Below are 16,694 nucleotides of genomic sequence, written 5' to 3'. Positions count from 1 at the left end.
CATTTGTGGAGCTGGAAAGAAAAAACCCCATGAATTACTTGTAAACTTAAAACCTCTGATCTAAAGAAAATGAACATTGAGCCTACAATGCCATCTTTGTAGTAAAAAGAACAGGAGTGCTTGTGGCACCTTAGAGACTAACCAATTAATTTAAGCATAAGCTTTCCTGAGCTACAGCTCACTTCATCGGATGCAACTTCATCGGATCTTAGTAGTGTTGCTCTTCAGAGTAGAATTGGATTTTAGGATCTAGTCTGCTCCTACTACCTTTTTCTCACCTGAAACCATAATCCTCCATTTGTGTTTTCAGTCACTACTATAGCAATCAATTGAGGGGACTCTGAGGATTAGAGCTTCAGGCAGGGGATGAGGAGCAGTGGGTGAAAATGGACTTGTTCAAAACACTCTGATCCTGTTTTCACTAGGGATGAATGAACAAGTTCAGACAAAATAAAGAACATCCTTAACCTTCTCCCAAACCTCAAGCCAGACCCCATCATCATCATCAAACATGTGTAGTCTACTGAAGACCATTGTGGCAGAGTGACCATGGCATGATGATCAGGCATTGTATAGTGAAATTCCCAAATCTGGCTCAGTCCTTCAAATTCACACATCTCCGGGATGACCCCATGAGTGGCACCAGGTAGAGTCAGTGCATGCACCCCTTCACATGTCCATGTATTTCAATATGGTTTGCTGGTTTATTTTTGTCCATCCTGGCAACATGACCACAGAGCAGGCAATGGCACTTTTGACTATAATGAACGAAGGCCAGATCTCTGTGAGATTGTGACATTTCGCACAAAGTCAACCACTTTAGGCGCAGGATTTGGCACTGACAGCTTTTATGGAATGCCTCTAGCCACTCTCCAATTGTGCCTATTAAAAGGGTCCAGGTTTCTGACCCCTATAGCAATACAGGCAGTACGCAGGTTTGCTAGCTCCTGGACTTTGTCTCAGTGCAAAGACATTTTTACTTCCATAACCAAGACACAGACTTCGTGCAGGAAACATCAAGACTTATTCATCGAAGAATGTCCAGTTTGCTGCAACCTTTTGAACTCTGCTTGCAGCTTTGGCAGATGAACTCATTGATGCTTTCACCACTATTCGACTCCACCTGCACCCAGAGGTTTTGGACCTTGGTCTTCTGGCATGAGAAGAATTTAATCAGAAAAGTATGAATGATAATTGGGAATCACTTAGTAGACACCCAAAAAACTACAATCCCACAACTGAGGAATAAGGCTGTGTTGGTTAAAAAAACTACCTGGGGAAGTGAAAGCAGCTATAAAATTAAAAAATAATATATAACAAATGGAAGAAAGGGGAAGTTGACAGTAATGAATACAAATCAGAAGTTAGGAATAATAGAAAATTGATAAGGGAAGCAAAGGGACACAAAGAGAAATCTATGGCCAGCAGAGTTACGGACGAAAAAAAAAGGAGTTTTAAAAATATAGTAGGAACAAAAAGAATCCTGACAATTGGTACATTACTAGATGGCAATGGTAGAATTATCAATAAGAAAGCAGAAGAGGCAGAAATATTCAATAATATTTCTGTTCTATATTTGGTGAAAAAAAGATGATATAGTTTCACCATATGGTGAATTAGTATCTCTGGAGGATGTTAAACAGAAGCTACAAAAGTTAGACATTTTAAAATCAGCGGGTTCATATCATTTGCATCTCAGAGTTTTACAAGAGTGGTCTGAGGAGCTCATTGGATCATTAAGTTGATTTTCAGTTAAATCTTGGAGTACTTGGGGGACATTTCCAGAAGACTGGAAGAAAGCTAACATACCAGTTTTTTAAAAGAGTATGGGAGATGATCAAGGTAATTAGTGGCCTGTCAGCCTGACATCAATCCCAGGCAAGATAATGGAACAGCTTACATAGGATTCAATTAATAAGGAATTAAAGGAGGGGTAATGTAAATAATGCAAATCAACATGGGTTTATGGAAAATAGATCCTGTCATACTAACCTGATATCTTTTTCTTTTTTTTTTTTTAAGAGATTACAAGTTTGGTTGATAAAAGTAATAGTGCTGATGTAATATACTTAGACTTCCGGAAAGTGTGTGACTTAGTACCACATGATATTTTAATTAAAAAAATAGAACAATATAAAATTAACATAGCACACATTACATGGATTAAAAAGTGGCTGTAAATGGGAAATGGTCATTGAGCAGGTGGCTGTCCTTCAGGGATTGTTTCTTGGCCCTATGCTATTTAACACATTTATCAATGACCTGGAAGAAAACATAAAATCATCATTGATTAAATTTGCAGATGACACAAAAATTGATGGAGTGGTCAATAAAGACGAGAACCAGTCATTGATTCAGAGTGATCTGGGTCGCTTGGTAAACTGGACACAAGCAAACAATATGACAGGTTTCAGAGTAGCAGCCGTGTTAGTCTGTATTCGCAAAAAGAAAAGAAGTACTAGTGGCACCTTAGAGACTAACCAATTTATCTGAGCATAAGCTTTCGTGAGCTACAGCTCACTTCATCCAATGAAGTGAGCTGTAGCTCATGAAAGCTTATGCTCAAATAAATTGGTTAGTCTCTAAGGTGTCACTAGTATTCCTTTTCTACAAGCAAACAATATGTGTTTTAATATGGCTAAATGTAAATGTACACACATAGGTGCAAAGAATGTAGACCATACTTACAGGATAGGGGACTCTGTCCTGGGAAGCTGTGTCTCTGAAAAAGATTTGGGCGTTGTGATGGATAATCAGCTAAACATGAGTTCCCAGTGTGACGCTGTGGCCAAAAGAGCTAATGCAATCCGGGGATGCATAAAGAGGACAATCTCAAGTAGGAGTAGGGAGGTTATTTTACCACGGTATTTGGCACTGGTGTGACTTTTGCTGCAATACTGTGTCCAGCTCTGGTATCCACAACTCAAGAAGAATGTTGCTAAACTGGAGAGAATTCAGCGAAGAGCCACAAGAATGACTAAAGGGTTAGAAAATGTGCTTTATAGTGATAGACTCATGGAGCTCAATTTATTTAGTTTAACAAGGAGAAGGTTAAAGAGCAATTTGATTGCAGTCTATAAATATCTCCATGGGGAACAAATATTTAACAATGGGCTCTTCAATCTAGCAGAGAAAGATAACGTGATCCAATGGCTGGATAAAATCAGACTGGAAATAAAGCCTACATTTTTAACAGTGAGAGTAATTAACCATTGGAACAGTTTACCAAGAGTCATAGTGAATTCTCCATCACTGACATTTTTTAAACCAAGACTGGTTGTTTGTGTAAAAGGTATGTGCTAGGACTTATTTTGGGGAAGTTCTATGGCCTGTGTTATACAAGTCAGCCTATCCGATCACAACAGTTCCTTCTGGCCTTGGAATCTATGAATCTATGAGACATTCAACCCCATAGGGCAGGCAGCACTATTCGTAGTCTTGGCAGGTGAACGCTTTTTGACCAACCTTCATTCTGACACGTGGAGTAGCAAGTCCTAGTGTCCAGATAATAGCTTAACAGAATAGTGCTGGGGTGAGAATGCACACCAGAGGTTGTGTAGAAATGCAACAAAAGCCATGAACCAACATTCACTCTTGCACCAGTATCAGTGTGTAGAACACGCACCAGATTTAGCAGAATATCTGGAATGCCAACTCCTTTCAGTGACAGCTAATGTGCTGACCTGTTGACTGAATCAAAAACCTCTTTGATGTTGATATACGCCACATAAAGTAATCGGTTACATTCTTGGTGCAGCTCAGCCAGAAGCGAGAGGGTATGGACAGTGTCCCTTGTCGACTGCCCAACATCCTACCAAGCAGCATGTGAGCAATAGCAGGTAGTAGCAGTATAAATTGCTCTAGTTCAGGGTGCGGTTCTCCCGGCCCACACGAGCTCAGGTTCAACTGGTCCCAGTCAGTAGTGGCTGCAGAGGCTAATTAGGGGTCTGTTGGGCCCTAGGCCAGAGCAAGTGGGGGCCCCTCCCCACTCCTCCTCTGGTGCTCCTGCTGGGGAAATGGGGTCGGGTCCCCTCCCCCTCAGTCAATCATTCCTGCCAGGGAGCTGGGTTAGGGCTCATGCCCTGCCCCCATTCCCCAGCAGGAGCACCGGCCCAGCAGGGGGAGTGGGTTGGGGCATGGGGGTGCCCATTTTTCCAGGGGTCCCCCAATTGGCCAGGGCCCCTGGGCACAGGCCCCATTGGCCCAGTGGCTAATCTGCCACTGAGTGCCTGATAAGGACCCCTGATCAGAGAAACAAGCATTTATGACACTTGTTTTATTATATAGCCTCTAGCACAGACTGAGATTCAAGTAATTAATTTTCATGCAAATTTCCCGAGGAATAAGAAAGAACAGGGGATAAGACAATACACCCCATGTGGGCCTGATCCAAAGCCCACTGAAGTCAATGGAAAGACTCCCACTCATTTGAGTGGGCTTTGGGTCAGGCCCTACGAGCAGAACAGTGTTCTATATTAACTATATCCGCTAAGGAAAGGAGCCAGGGCGCCACGGTCGACAGTTCAATGACCATTTCTGCTCAATATGCAGCTGCGGTCAAAAAAACAAACAAGATGTTAGGATGCATAAGAAACAAACAGAAAATAATATAATGCCATTATATAAATCAATATAGCATGGCCTCACCCGGAATACTATGTGCAGCATTGGTCACCCCATCTCAGAGGGATATTTCAGTTAGATAGAGGGGGCTCAGAGAAAGTTCATGAGAATAATTAAGGGCATAAAAAATTCTCATATGAAAAGACTGACTGTTTACGGGAGAAAGGAAATGAATAAGAGGGAACATGATAAAAGTATAAAATATAATAAATGGCAGAGAGAAGGTAGATCATGAGATTCTGTTCACGCTTTCTCACAACACAAGAACAAGGGGATTAAATTGAAAAGTGGCAATTTCAAAACAGATAGAAGGAAATACTTTTTCACACAGCGTGTACTTAGACTATAGAATGTATTGTCTCATGATGACACTGAGGCCAAAAATTCACCAAAATTCCAAGAGGGATTAGACATTTAAATGCATATCCAGAATATCCATAGTTGTTATTGTTAATGCTGACAAAGAGAGTATTTGAAAAGAGATAAAACCTCATGTTTCCTGGTTTAAGCAAATCTTCAATTATTAGGGATTAGGATGAGATTTTCATACAGGGCAGATTACATCTGTTTTTTCTTGAGTTCTCACACCTTTTGCTGAACATCCAGTACTGGCCACTATCAGAAACAGGATATTGGATAGACGATCCAGTATGACTTCCTATGTTCCAGAAATATTTCTTAATAAAATGAATGTTTTATAATTTCCCATGGGATGTCAGTGTCTTTTAATGACAGGTTTCAGAGTAGCAGCCGTGTTAGTCTGTATTCTCAAAAAGAAAAGGAGTACTTGTGGCACCTTAGAGACTAACACATTTATTTGAGCATAAGCTTCCGTGAGCTACAGCTCACTTCATCGGATTCATTCAGTGGAAAATACAGTGGGGAGATTTATATACATAGAGAACATGAAACAATGGGTGTTACCATACACATTGTAACGAGAGTGATCAGGTAAGGTAAGCTACTACCAGCAGGAGAGCGGGGGAAAAAAATCTTTTGTAGTGATAATCAAGGTGGGCCATTTCCAGCAGTTGACAAGACCTTCTGAGGAACAGTGGGGGGTGGAGGGGGGGAATAAACATGGGGAAATAGTTTACTTTGTGTAATGACCCATCCACTCCCAGTCTTTATTCAAGTCTAAGTTAATTGTATCCAGTTTGCAAATTAATTCCAATTCAGCAGTCTCTCGTTGGAGTCTGTTTTTTAAGTTTGTTTGTTGAAGAATTGCAACTTTTAGGTCTGTAATCGAGTGACCAAAGAGATTGAAGTGTTCTCCAACTGGTTTTTGAATGTTATAATTCTTGACGACTGATTTGTGTCCATTTATTCTTTTACGTAGAGACTGTCCAGTTTGCCCAATGTACATGGCAGAGGGGCATTGCTGGCACATGGTGGCATATATCACATTGGTAGATGTGCAGGTGAACGAGCCTCTGATAGTGTGGCTGATGTGATTAGGCCATTATTTGAGCAGGTCAGTATACCATTTAAAAAACACATTTAGATATGCTGGCTGTTTATGGCTAGGTTATGTATTTAACTCCTGATTTATTCCTGTATATATTTCTATGTGACATACAGAAAACAATTCTCTTCCTTTAACAGATTATTAATACTGAGCCCTAGTAATCATCTTTGCCATCACAGGAGGAGTTCTGCTTGAGAAAGGTGTGCTGAGTTATGAGTAGTAGGACTTTTATCCTCCAGATGAAAGGCACTATATAAATGGGAGCAACCTTTATATGGCTGTCCTCTAAATGATAATAACGTACTTTTCATTTCAATTATAATATGCTTAATGCTTGGTATTTAAACTTATTGTTGTTTTTAAAGGGAATTGGCTTCATCCGGTTCACCTTTTCCAGACCCAGTGTATTTCTTCAGGGAGAATGCTCCTGACTAGCAGATGCTTTTCCAAGAGGACCAAAAGATACCATGACCTTACTCAGCGAGGACTCTGATCGAATGAGTTTGTTTGTTTTTTAAATCTGAATAGATTCTCTCCCCTTCCTGAGAACCGATTCTTCAGAGGGAACCTTCTTTTCCAGAACTGTCCCATGCATACATCCCTGCAGATCAAGCAGGATACGATATTCTTTTTTACTTCCTGCCCCAACTCATTGTGCAGGACTGCTGGGGACTGCTTAAACTCTTACAACAATTCAATGGTGGGCAAAGTGATTCCTGAATATATTTAAGCCCATATGGTCTCTTTTTTTGTCCAATATGTAATACTTCATAACCCCATCTTCAGACTCCTTCCCTATTAGAGGAGGTATCATATGCACTGGCATAAGAGGAGGAGAGGAGAGGCACCATGGGCAGCTTTCCAGCAAGTTAGCCATGCCTCAGGATTGGTCTGAGTTACATTTGGCTGTCCACAGCCTCAAAGGGCTCTTCCTGTAGCTGGGATCTGCCAAAATGCTAGGGCACTCTAACTATGCCTCCTTTTCCCTGGGAGCACCAGGGAACAGGACAGGGGGGTGCTTAATGGCACTGAGGGATTCCCCCACATTGGCAAAGTCTTCTGATGGCCAGATCAGCCAGATTTCCTGCTGCGTTGCACAGCTAGAGCAGTACAAAGCAGATGGAAGGAGGTCAAGGATCTAGCCCTGTGTCTGCATAGGAATAGCAGCACTGGGTATTTTGTGTGTTTGACACCCACAGCAATGTTAAACTGCCAGGACCTGGCCCGCTGTTTTCTCATTAGTTATTACTGGCAGCTTTAGGAGCTCCTAGCCATTGAAATCCATTTAAAATGAATGATACTATAACTTTCCCAAGACATTCTGGTAGAAAACATAATCTAGATTGGTTTGTAGATCTAATGTTTACAATACCCATCAGCTATAAGTTACTTCTCGCATCTGCTAGTTGTCACAATAAAGTCCTCTTTGCTTCCTCGCTTGTCAATTAGGCTGATGATAGACTCATGCTAGTCTTTTATTGGAAAAGTATCAAAATTCTACTTTGTCAGTGAATTTAGTGCTCTGGAAAGAAAGAGTGGCTGAAGTTAGACATCATGTAGACCTTTGTATGTGGTGTGGCAGGATGGAATGGTGCCAGAAGCTCCATGAAGTGTGCTAGATTTCACGGTTGCTAATTGATTTTAAATTGAAGACACGCAGATACTATGGTGACTGGTAGCAGCATAAAACCCTAGATAGATAGCTCTGTTGACAATGAAAGGCCACAACCTCTGTCTAATAATAGGAGAGATGTGGCCATTTCCCTTATAGCTCACAATCTTATGTTAAAACTTCTGGGCTAGATCCTCAGCTGGTGTAAATCAGGGTAGGCATATTGACTTCATTGGAGCTGAGCCAATTGTGACTGCCAATGTTGTGCCTCTATCAGTGAGTTTGTATTTTTGTTCTGCAGTAGAAAGTTTATAGCAGTAAATTATAATCCTGGAGAGGATCTAAAGAGAAGGCATGGCAAAAGCTGTAGAGACAGATTGTGCAGGTGACGTTGAAAAGTTGATAAGGAAGCTAGTAGCATTTGTATTTTATTAAATATCTCCATGGAGCCTAATGGAAACCTAGTGTGTTTAATCTTTCAGTGGCTTCCAACAACAAAAGCGGAGAGCTCAAAACTGTGAGTAGCACAAAGAACTGAACTAGTGAGCATATACCTCTGTTCACTGGTAGGTTGAATCAGATCTGATTGGACTGTAGCAAAGATGGTACAAGTCCAATATGAGAGAAGTAATGGCTAGTTTCTTTTTGCTCAAGTATGCGTCAGAGGCTGACAGGGGGCAAGTTCTGTTTCCCACACTGTATTGATGAGTGTTTGCTGATGACTTTGGTACTGTATCTTTGCTTGAGGTGGTCATTCTTGTGTCATAAAAAGGCCTTATTACATGAAAAATTTAACACATAAAAACCCCATCAATTTATTTTAAACATTTATTTAATATGAAACCCCAAAACAAAACAAAAAAAATCTTGATTTTTCAGTTTTCCCCAAAGCCTCTTTTTCAGAGGCCAAAGGGGAAGGGATACAGGAGCAGAAAAAAAGAAAAAAGGTGTGATAATGAAAACCAAACAAACCTAAAAAAAAGTGTGGAAATGTTCATACAAAACAAAATCGTTGTTTTTGAAAATCTGCTGAAAAAACGTTGCGGTTTTCTTTCTTTATTCAGTGAAAAATAATCATGACTTTTTGACCAGTTCTGAAGTTTGTGCATGCAGCCCTGCATTATTACAGTATAGCACTGCTGAGGAGGCCCCCCCAGCTGTCACAGGTAGGAGGCCACGCTTCAAAGCTGTGGGACTGATAAAACCAATTATAATTGGCAACAAAGGCTGTCCTACAGTTCACCAGTTTCTCTGGGCTTGTGAGGGGAAAGTTGGTGGGTAAGAATCTGGATGTGCTAGGGCAGCTTCAGTTGACTAGGACTTTGAAGAGGCGTTGAAGCCTCTCCTAAAATAACAGATATAGGTGCACCAGGAGTTGACATCATTTGATAGAAACAAGATAACTTTGCAGTGCATTTAAAAAAAATGATTGAAGATTTCTTAATTAAGCCAGTAACTAATGTTCTTCACATGAGCATCATCCTAAATTAATGTATACAGTGCCATTAATGTAATCAAGAACATGTCATTATGCCTGTTCAGTCAATCATGCCAGACCCAGCTAATTATAATCTCAACACCACTTTCAGCCAAACCGCCTCAAGTCTCTGCAAAAGCAACCTTCAAACATTGGTGTTGCAGCTTAGAAAACATCATTAGCAGATGCAAAAATATCTTTCTTTTTTAGTTTTTAAATTTACACAGTCTTATTGTACTGTTAAGATTCAAGATCAACTACTAAGTCTCGGAATTCTTCAAAGTTAAGATAGCTCTGATAATGTGAACTCAGCCACCTTGTTCAGCTACAGTATGTTCTGTGTTCCCTTTGACTTATTAAATGTAAACTTCAGCACATTAGTGATCTGACCAGAGTAAAGAGTCCCCGAAGTGAACATGAATTACATTTATACCAATGCCACAACTGTAAATAAGAATCAGGATAATTTTTTATAACTATAACATAAAATGCACAAGATGTGGTATAGGTCCAAGTTAATGTTTCCAGAGGAAATTTAATGTTTTTTTTAATTTCCTGTCTCAGTGGCAAATTTGCAATCTGAATTTTTCATTAATGCTATTTGTTGTTTGTTTAATATCTGAGTGTTTTAAGGGGGGGAGGAAGGGGAAAGATCATTTTAAAAGAACATATCAACAAAGAGTTTAAATTCCTCATCCGCACCTATTCATCTTGAGCAGTTAACTACTGGATTTTTCCTACTACCCAGCTCTACACTAGTTTATTACTATCACTTTTTATTTAGTATTCTCATATGTACATTGTAATAATATCAAAGCTCGAGTGGTTTATTCAACTGATCAGCATCTCAAATGGAAATATATTCTTGTAGCTAAGGGCCCTGATATAACCACCACTGAAGTCTATGGGAGTCCATCAATAGATCTCAGTGGGAGCTTGATCGGGCCTCGAGAGAGGAATAGGTATATGATATGATAAACAAGGAGAAAGGCGAGGGATAGGGTAGTGCAAAAGGGTAATGAATAAATGTCATACTTCTTCAGTTCAACTTCTATGTGCCGTACAAAGATTAACTAACAAGTTAAGCAAAAGAATCTTTAGAATATATATTAGGGAGGAAAAATCCTAACAGTGAGGTCTATTAGACTGTGAAATACTCCCCAAGGAAAGCAGCAGAAGCTTGAGTCATTTGAACAATGGACTGCACCAAATACTGGAAAATGGACTAGACTGGAGGGAATAAGGAATGGTCCAGATGACCTAATAGGCAGTTTCCATCCATAATGTCTCTGATATGACTTTTAGCCAGCAGAGTGTTGTGGGAAATTCAGGGTGTGTCCACTTCTATGTTGCGTACAATACATTGGAGCTTTGTGGGATCATAGTGACCTTTGGTGTAAGTGAATGACAACTCCTATTTTGGAACATCTGAGTGCACGGTAGGCCTCCCACCGCCCATAGATTTTGCCTTTGATTTATACAGACACCTCACCACCACCACCACCACCCCCCCTCCACACACACACACACACACACACACACACACACACACTGTATTTACAGGGTGAGGGAGCAAGGCTGGAATATTTGTGCTTGTTGACTGGTTTTTAAAGTTAATAATCTATCTAGAGCCAAGGCACAAGCCTTGGAGCTTTTCTGGTTTTGCTTGTTTGTCTGAATAATTGGCTTCATCTGGACTCCAGCTGGGAGTGTTACTGAGGTAAAGTGCCTCCTAGGCGGTTGTGATTAAACAGAGGAATTAGAAACTATATAATCTAAACCTTTAGAAACTATATAATCTAAACCTTTTTCTCTCCACCAGCTGCCAGTGCACACAGCTGCCAAAAAGTGATAGTCTTGCCTTCAAAAGACAACCACACAAAACAACCAACAGACCAGATACCTTCCACTGGGCCCTCATAACCAGACAGTCGCATAAACTGCAGCCCCTTTAGAACCAGCACCATATCTTTTGAACTTTAATTCGAAAATCATTTGCAGTATTTGTATGTAGCTGGGACACTCCGGTTGCCTCTCCCAGACCTGAAGAAGAGCTCAGCATAGCTCAAAAGCTCATCTCTCTCCCCAGCAAAAGTTGGTCCCCTAAAAGGTATTATCTCACCCGCCTGGTGTCTCTCTACTTTTAAAAGGAAGCTAACCTTATGCACTTCCCCTCAGAGTAGAATTGATCTCCATTTGAAATTCTCCGTGGCAGGTGGCCTAGCCCAAATGACACAGCTCCTGCTCCTCCCTCCGTGTGATGCCAGCAAGAGGCAGCAGTTGCTGGTGCCGAAAATAATTAGCATGGCTGAGGCTAGAGATTGGATGCTTCTCCTCACCTTTCCTCCCCTTAAAATAGTCTCTCCCACACACAGCATTTCCAATCTCCCAAGTTAAAAAAAAATCAATCAACTAACCAACTGGAGGCTCTATCCCTCCCCCCACTGCCATCACTCCTCTGCTGAAATTGCCACCATTGCACCATTGCCACCTGCCACCTCCTGAAAATGAGCAGCTAGCCCCTCCCCCTCTTTCTCTGCTCCCCACCTCCTCCCCAGGCCATGGGCCCCTCTATTTCCCAGTCACAGACTCTTACCTGTTGCTTCTTTGCAAACTTAAGCTGATTAGCTCCTTGCTCCGATTTGAGCCCCTGGTGTTGGCCCTGAGATAGGGGTGGCACCTGAACTCAAACACTTTGGAGCAAATCTTCAGCCTCAAAGAGGACTGGGAAGAGAGACTCTAAGCAGGTTCTGATCTCAACCCCGCTTTATCTGTTCAAGGGAGCGCAGAGTCTCAAAGGGGATAAACCCACCTTGTCCTGACTGTCCTCTGTGGTTCTGCACTGAAGTGACTAGAATCAGCAAATTCCCACTCCCCTTCCCGTTTCGCTGTACTTCAATGCCCTCTCCATTGTGCTGCTGGAGAGGAGGAGGAAATTATGCATCTGCCACCAGAATTGGTAGTTTCTTTAAAGAAAGAAGAGATTTTATTTGCGGGACATAGATGGCCCCACTAACCCCTCATTACCAGCTACCACTAACAAGAGGCAATCATCACTGAGTGCTTAGGACAAGAAAAGTTTATGGGTTTTGTCATTATTTCTGGGAAAATAATTCCACTTAGTACTGCAAAATCTCTCTAATTTAGGCTCTAAATGCAGTACACGGAGTTCAATGCTTGCAGCCCTCCTTAACATGGAGAAACAGCCAATGGAGACTTGACCTAACTTGGATTATTCTATTTTGACCAGACTAGCCTCCCCTCTTTAGCTGCTGGTGCTATAATATATGATCTCTTGTTGTCTCACTGCCAGAAGCTGACAGGGAAGACAACACTGGTCACCACTGACTCAGACCATAGCCCATTGAAAGCAGCGGTGCCTAAATACCTCTGAGGATATAGGCCCGTGACATTTAGAACAGCCTGATATGACAGCTCTCTGGCTGCTGCAATGTTCAGCTCTGGCCACATGACACTCAGATTAATTTGCCCAGTCATCTCAACTGTGGCCCATCCTGTCGTAGATTAAGATTCCAGAGGCAAATTAGAGAAACAACAATTTGGCAATGAGTTCTTAATAACTATTAGTCCAAACACTCAACCACTTGGTGATAAGAATAGGATTCATGGCACTTTAGAAAGCAAGAGAACACAGTAAGTGTCTGAAGAAAAATAAAACTTCCTGCCTTAGAAATTAAACAGGATTACATTTTGATGATGCTACAGAGAGTTTTAGTATATTGGGAACGACTAAGAATTTTTACATGCAAATAATACTGCAGAATGCTACAAAAAAATTGTGTTCCTCTCATTTGTTCATCTAACGGTCCATATGACAGAGGGAAAACTAAGTGAAAAAATGTTTTTATTAAAGAACTGAAATTTTTATTCAACTAAGAAAGCTGAGGGATACTGTAGTCTCCAAGATCACAAACCACACACCCATGAAAGTTGCTTCATTTCATAGCAAGCTTTGTTTCCATGAGAAGCTTTGGGGCAATGTTAAAATTAACAGATTAATTTGTTCACAGACTTGTTAGCAGAGAGCAGCGGAGTAACTAAATGCAGTTTACAGGTAAAATTTGTCTTGGGCAAGAACTCTGGACATTGTAAAAAGTTTGGAAAACATTGAACACTAATTGAATAGAATGTAACTGCCCTATACTGTTCACATGTGGTTATCCCCCATAGTGACCACATGGGCATATCAAGGCTTTAGTCACATGAAACAGGTTAACTCAAGCAGAGCCTGAAATGTGCGAGCCAGCAAAACTAGTGAAAAGTCTTCTTTTTGTTTGTGCTTACTGTTTGGGAATCAGCTATTTTGCCACGTAAGTGCTGCTGGCTTCAGAAATTCCTCTACTGGAAAAGTTCACAATGGGGCATACGTCAGGAAAGCATGAGAGAAGTCAGGATTGCCTTTTGACAAAGGGAAGCAAGTTTACTGTGATGCCCTTATCACCTGCTCAGAAGGCTCATCCCTCGCTATTACCATGCTCACATGGCCTAGCCCCAGCTGCTGAAAAACTCAATTCACTCTATTTAAATAAAGCAGCTCTAAGACAGCAAAATTCTCTGATTACCTGGCTCTTATTACCTGGTTGCTATGATACTAGGATTACCCAGATTTAGTGCCACATTCTAGGCTGTGTAATCAGTTGCCATTCCCACTGCACCGGCTTACTCCAAATTGGCTGAATTTGGCCAATTACTTTATCATTCTAGTATTGAACTGGCATTGAATCAGAACAGAGGATTCAAGCTGCTGGATCTCTGTACTTCTGGAATCACAAATGGATCTACCATTTCACCAAGAGGGCAACTGAAAGTTTGGAAATATTAATTTTAATTAAAAGCTTTAGGACATTCTGTCACACACAATGGACCTGATGCTGCAATACATAAGTTGGTGGTAGCCTAATGGACATGGGATTGGTCCCACAATCCTAGTCAGATGCACCAATAATTCCTCTGCTGGGCAAAATAAGTATCTTCCTTTTAAAGATGAACTGCAAAGCTGAAATCAAAACAGAGTTAAAGTCCAGAAATGCTAGCCAGGTTGCAGGAGTCCCATTCGCTGTCTAAGTAACTGTAACTTACTTTACCAAAAATACTCTCCTCTATTGTAAAATCCCATGGAATTTCCTGGTTACTAAAGAAATCCCAGAATGCATCTGTCATTGACATCACTCATACCATTAATCTCATGCAGTTCATGATAGCAGAGAGGACTGCAAATGATTAATTCCATTCTTAGAAATCGTGGCCTGGCACCTGTCTCCTGCACTAGCATAAAAACACACCAAATGGAACTAGGTATCTCTCTCTATTCTTAATTTTCATCTCAGGCTTGAATTCTGCCCCACTTCCCTTTCTTCTTTTAGAGAAGTGAGAGAAATAGTGCCTGCACCCCTGTCCACATATCAGACATTTAAAATACACCACACTTTTAATAGATGCCTGTTTACATGAGCAAGCCCAATGGCTTGAGAAAATGTCATCTAATCCCATCATGTAGGTTGTTTCTCACCCTCTGCTCTTCTGTGAGTGTTTACTCATTAGTTCCAGAAAAGCAGCCGTGTTGGTCTGTATCCTCAAAAAGAAAAGGAGGACTTGTGGCACCTTAGAGACTAACAATTTATTTGAGCATAAGCTTTCAGTGTGTATGGTAACACCCATTGTTTCATGTTCTCTGTGTATATAAAATCTCCCCACTGTATTTTCCACTGCATGCATCCGATGAAGTGAGCTGTAGCCCACAAAAGCTTATGCTCAAATAAATTGGTTAGTCTCTAAGGTGCCACAAGTCCTCCTTTTCTTTTTACTCATTAGTCCACATACCTTGGATGCATCATAAACATATTCAAATCATTCACAATAAAGAGTGGGCAATTAAGAACTACAACTACAGACCACACCTCCCTGTGTCAAAGCCATTAGGGAGTTGTTGCTGAAACCCTTTAAAACCACATGAGCATCAAGCCCAAACAAGTCAGTTGGCAACTTTTTCTTCTCTGGGACAGTTAAAGATCCACCCATTCACGTCCACATTTAATTGAATTCATTGTTGAGTTCCCATTAAAACCATTTTTAAAACTAAAGAAACAATTGTAGGAAGGTACCCTACTGCATCACAGACATTTTCACAAAAGGTAGAGTAAGGTGGATTATGCAAATAATTGTCTGAATGGTCATGTTCTTGTGGTGTTCACTTTTCATGAACAGCTGAGGCCAAAAATGTTCATGGAAAAGGAATTTTAAAGCCATGTGTGTAAGTATTGCTGGAAATCAAATTATAAATTTTCAGTAGAAGTGCTTGCACGTTCATTCAATGGAAGAATAGGAAAAATACCATGAGATCTAACTGATCACTCACAATTAGGCAACATGGCTCAAATTTGGAATATTACCATTTAATCCAGAGTAAAAAGTTCAAAAAGATCAAATAAATTCCAATAAATGCAAGAATAACGTTGTATGCAGGCATTATACAGGCAGAAAAGGGAAGCTAAGATCAAACTGTTTATTGCAATTCATACTGTTTATTGCAATTTAGCTCTACCCAGGTGCTTAATATTCTAATTTTTGCAAGATGTTGCTTACAAGTAGGGGTTTTTGTTTTTGTTTTTTGCAAATATTGCAGGTGTTTTGCAATAACAGAGACTGTAGATCTAAGCTCCCTCCCTCCCCTGGAGTAAGTAAACGATCTTACACAATCAGCTAGGTTATGTTTATGCGATTATAAAGGGGAATTTGAAAGAAGTCATCAGCAGGATAGACAGTAAGTACTTGGCTGGAATTTGTAAAATCCCTGCCAGCTCCTGACTGGGGAAAAAAACCTTCTCCTGGACACAAAATAAACACAGAAGTGGCAAAAAAAATCGCAAGAGATCCGTGGAAAGGGACATAAGATAAATGATAAAAAAATAAAGAGCCTAGTGCATGATAATACAAAAGATCCATTGGACAAAATGTATCAAAATTCGTTGCCTCAGTGGCTGAAGAAACACAAGATGAAACAATCCACCTTTGGGAATCATTTCAAAGCAGGGTCTCCATGCACCATAAATACTGCACATAAATTGCCAGATTCTCAAACGTCATAAAGCAATGTCATTCCAATGATTATAAATTCTCAGGACCAGTTCAAGTGATGAAATAGGCTTTTCCTTTTCACCACCATTAGACGGATACCAAGCTTAGGACCATTGGACCAGATCCTCAGTTGGTGTAAATTGGTGTTACTATATCTAATCAATGCTAGATTGATGGCAATGAGAAGTAGTGAATTTCTCTTTGCATGGAGTCGAAACAACACAGAGAACAGCTTAAGCTAAGCTCTGCCCTTCACTGCCAATGCATTAGCCACGTTTTGGATGGATTCCCCACGTGGATGAAGGGTAGTTTGGTCCCAAACCAATTTAGTTCTTCTTCACTGGCAGTCTCAGCACAGTGAGTGATGCTAGCGCAATAAAGGAGGTTAGAGATAAGGCAGGACTTGTATATGAAGCTGT

Source organism: Eretmochelys imbricata, chromosome 1, assembly GCF_965152235.1.
Source record: "Eretmochelys imbricata isolate rEreImb1 chromosome 1, rEreImb1.hap1, whole genome shotgun sequence".
In the NCBI taxonomy this organism is placed as follows: Eukaryota; Metazoa; Chordata; order Testudines; family Cheloniidae; genus Eretmochelys; species Eretmochelys imbricata.
This window is presented reverse-complemented; position numbering follows the sequence as displayed.